This window comes from Triticum dicoccoides, chromosome 7B, assembly GCF_002162155.2.
Source record: "Triticum dicoccoides isolate Atlit2015 ecotype Zavitan chromosome 7B, WEW_v2.0, whole genome shotgun sequence".
NCBI classification, from domain to species: Eukaryota; Viridiplantae; Streptophyta; class Magnoliopsida; order Poales; family Poaceae; genus Triticum; species Triticum dicoccoides.
In genome coordinates, this window is record NC_041393.1 from 201117584 (window position 1) to 201121802 (window position 4219).

Below are 4219 nucleotides of genomic sequence, written 5' to 3' on the forward strand. Positions count from 1 at the left end.
GTCGTATCGCGCGCACGCTCCACCGTGGCCACGCCCATTCCCCTTTCCCCTCTGCCGCGCCGTACCGCTGCTGCCCGGCAGCCGCGCGCGTCTGCCGCGGTATCCCTCTCCGCTAACTGCCTCGCCCTTTGCTCGCCCGCCCACTGCCGTGCTTCGGCACCCCGGAGCCCCTCTGCCCCCTTAGTACAGCGGCATACGCCGCGCACGCGCTCGACGCATCGGGCTCGCGCCCCGGTCGCCTGCCTCCTGGCCGTGCAGTCCACGCCCGCCTGCCTCCGCCCCGCCGTCACGTCCTCCTGTTGTGGCCTCCCCAGCCGGCGTTCTTCGCGGCCCCCCTGCGTCCGCCTCCGCCTGTCATGGCCGGCCGGCGAGCCCTGCCGTGGCCACGGCCATGTCCCGCAACCTGGCGGGCAGCGTCCCTCCCGCGTGATCCATCGCCGTTCGGGTCCGCCCTGATGGGCGCCTCGCCTGCAACAGCGGCCGCTTGCCCGTTCGCCCGTTAGCCCCCCCTGGGGCCAATGACATGGGGGCCCCAGCCCCACAACATTTTAAATTTTTTTAAAAAAGAATTAAACAATTAAAAAAATAAATATAAAATATGATAATAAATAATAAAATTAATTAATTAATTAACTTAATTAATTCTGATTAGATTAACCAATTAAGATTAATTAACCTAAAGATTAATTAACCTAATTAACTACTGTTAATTAGCTAATTAATTAGTATGACAGTGGGGCCCACCCCCTAATTAATTATGATTAGTTTAATTAATCTGTTTAATTAAAATGTGTCACTGACCAGTGGGACCCACTGGTCAGGTTGACCAGTCAACTCTGTTGACTGTTGCTGTCAGCATGACATCATGCTGATGACATTAAATCATTTTCGAATTAATTAAATAATTAATTAAATTCCAGAAATTATTAAAATATTTAGAAAATCATATCTTTTAATCCGTAACTCAGATTAAAATATTTTCAACATGAAAGTTGCTCAGAACGACGAGACGAACCCGGATACGCAGCCCGTTCATCCACCACACACCCCTAACATATCAAACACACAACTTTCCCCCTCCGGTACCTCTGCCCGAAAACGCGAAACACCGGGGATACTTTCCCGGATGTTTTCCCCCTTCGTCGGTATCACCTACTACCGCGATTAGGCACTCATAGCATCGTTACTTGTCATGTCATGCATTGATATTCATCTGTTTGCATTGTATTCATTGTTTCTTCCCCCTCTTCTCTCCGGTAGACTACGAGACCAACGCTGCTGCTGCCCAGTTCGACTACGGAGTTGACGACCCCTCCTTCTTGCCAGATCAACGAGGCAAGCCCCCCCCCTTGATCGCCAGATATCGCCTATTCTCCTCTATACTGTTTGCATTAGAGTAGTGTAGCATGTTACTGCTTTCCGTTAATCCTATTCTGATGCATAGCCTGACATTGTTGCTACATCTGTTGATACCTTACCTGCAATCCTAAATACTTAGTATAGGATGCTAGTTTATCATCATTGGCCCTACATTCTTGTCAATCTGCCTTGCTATACTATTGGGCCGTGATCACTCGGGAGGTGATCGCGGGTATATACTATACATACATACATACTATACAGATGGTGACTAAAGTCGGGTCAGCTCGATGAGTACCCGCAAGTGATTCTGATGAGGGGGCTAAAAGGACAGGTGGCTCCATCCCGGTAGAGGTGGGCCTGGGTTCCCGACGGCCCCCGACTGTTACTTTGTGGCGAAGCGACAGGGCAGGTTGAGACCATCTAGGAGACAGGTGGGCCTGGCCCTGTTCGGCGTTCGCGGATACTTAACACGCTTAACGAGATCTTGGTATTTGATCTGAGTCTGGCTACTGGCCTATACGCACTAACCAACTACGCGGGAACAGTTATGGGCACTCGACGTCGTGGTATCAGCCGAAGCCTTCTTGATGTCAGCGACGGAGCGGCGCGCGCCGGATTGGAACATAAGCCTGCTCTTGTATTAAGGGGGCTAGTTCTGCTTCCGGCCGCCCATGCAACGTGCAGGTGTGCTAAGGGCGATGGGCCCAGACCCCTGTGCGCTTAGGTTTAGACCGGCGTGCTGACCTCTCTGTTGTGCCTAGGTGGGGCTGCAACGTGTTGATCTTCCGAGGCCAGGCATGACCCAGGAAAGTGTGTCCGGCCAAATGGGATCGAGCGTGTTGGGTTATGTGGTGCACCCCTGCAGGGAAGTTAATCTATTCGAATAGCCGTGATCTTCGGTAACAGGACGACTTGGAGTTGTACCTTGACCTTATGACAACTAGAACCGGATACTTAATAAAACACACCCTTCCAAGTGCCAGATACAACCCGGTGATCGCTCTCTAACAGGGCGACAAGGAGAGGATCGCCGGGTAGGATTATGCTATGCGATGCTACTTGGAGGACTTCATTCTACTCTCTCCTTCATGCTGCAAGACGGAGGCTGCCAGAAGCGTAGTCTTCGACAGGATTAGTTATCCCCCTCTTATTCTAGCATTCTGCAGTTCAGTCCACTGATATGGCCCTTTACACATATACCCATGCATATGTAGTGTAGTTCCTTGCTTGCGAGTACTTTGGATGAGTACTCACGGTTGCTTTCTCCCCCCTTTTCCCCCTTTCCTTTCTTTCTGGTTGTCGCAACCAGATGCTGGAGTCCAGGAGCCAGACGCCACCGTCGATGATGACTCCTACTACACCGGAGGTGCCTACTACTACGTGCAGCCCGCTGACGACGACCAGGAGTAGTTAGGAGGATCCCAGGCAGGAGGCCTGCGCCTCTTTCGATCTGTATCCCAGTTTGTGCTAGCCTTCTTAAGGCAAACTTGTTTAACTTCTGTCTGTACTCAGATATTGTAGCTTCCGCTGACTCGTCTATGATCGAGCACTTGTATTCGAGCCCTCGAGGCCCCTGGCTTGTATTATGATGCTTGTATGACTTATTTATGTTTTAGAGTTGTGTTGTGATATCTTCCCGTGAGTCCCTGATCTTGATCGTACACATTTGCGTGCATGATTAGTGTACGATTGAATCGGGGGCGTCACATTATAGCACAATACTTATGCCTTTTCTCTCTTATTTACAAGGTTTACATGAAGAGGGAGAATGCCGGCAGCTGGAATTCTGGACTAGAAAATGAGCAAATATTAGAGACCTATTCTGCACAACTGCAGAAGTCCTTAAAATTTATGGAGAGTCAATTTGAAATTAATAAAAATTATTGGGTGAAAAAAGCACTAGAGGGGGGCCACCAGCCATCCACAAGGGTGGGCGGCGCACCCCCTGCCTTGTGGGCCCCTTGTCAGGCCTCCGGTGCCCATCTTCTACTATATGGTGTGTTTTGAAATGGAAAAAATGAGAAGGAAGCTTTCGCGACGAAGCTCCTCCATCTCGAGGCGGAACCTGGACAGAACCAATCTAGTGCTTCGGGAGGGGGAAATCGAAGCCATCGTCATCACCAACGATCCTCTCATCAAGAGGGGGTCAATCTCCATCAACATCTTTACCAGTACCATCTCCTCTCAAACCCTAGTTCATCTCTTGTATCTGATCTTTGTCTCAAAACCTTAGATTGGTACCTATGGGTTGCTAGTAGTGTTGATTACTCCTTGTAGTTGATGCTAGTTGGTTTATTCGATGGAAGATCATATGTTTAGATCCTTAATGATAATTAATACTCCTCTGATTATGAACATGAATATGCTTTGTGAGTAGTTACGTTTGTTCCTGAGGACATGGGAGAAGTCTTGTTATAAGTAATCATGTGAATTTGGGATTCGTTCAATATTTTGATGAGATGTATATTGTCTTTCCTCTAGTGGTGTTATGTGAACACCGACTACATGACACTTCACCATGATTTGGGCCTATGGGAAGGCATTGGGAAGTAATAAGTAGATGATGGGTTGCTAGAGTGATAGAAGCTTGAACCCTAGTTTATGCATTGCTTCGTAAGGGGCTGATTTGGATCCATATGTTTCATGATATGGTTAGATTTATCTTAATTCTTCTTTCGTAGTTGCGGATACTTGCGAGAGGGTTAATCATAAGTGGGAGGCTTGTCCAAGGAAGGACAACACCCAAGCAGCGGTCCACCCACATATCAAATTATCAAGTAACGAACGCGAATCATATGAGCATGATGAAAACTAGCTTGACAGTAATTCCCATGTGTCATCGGGAGCGCTTTGCTTT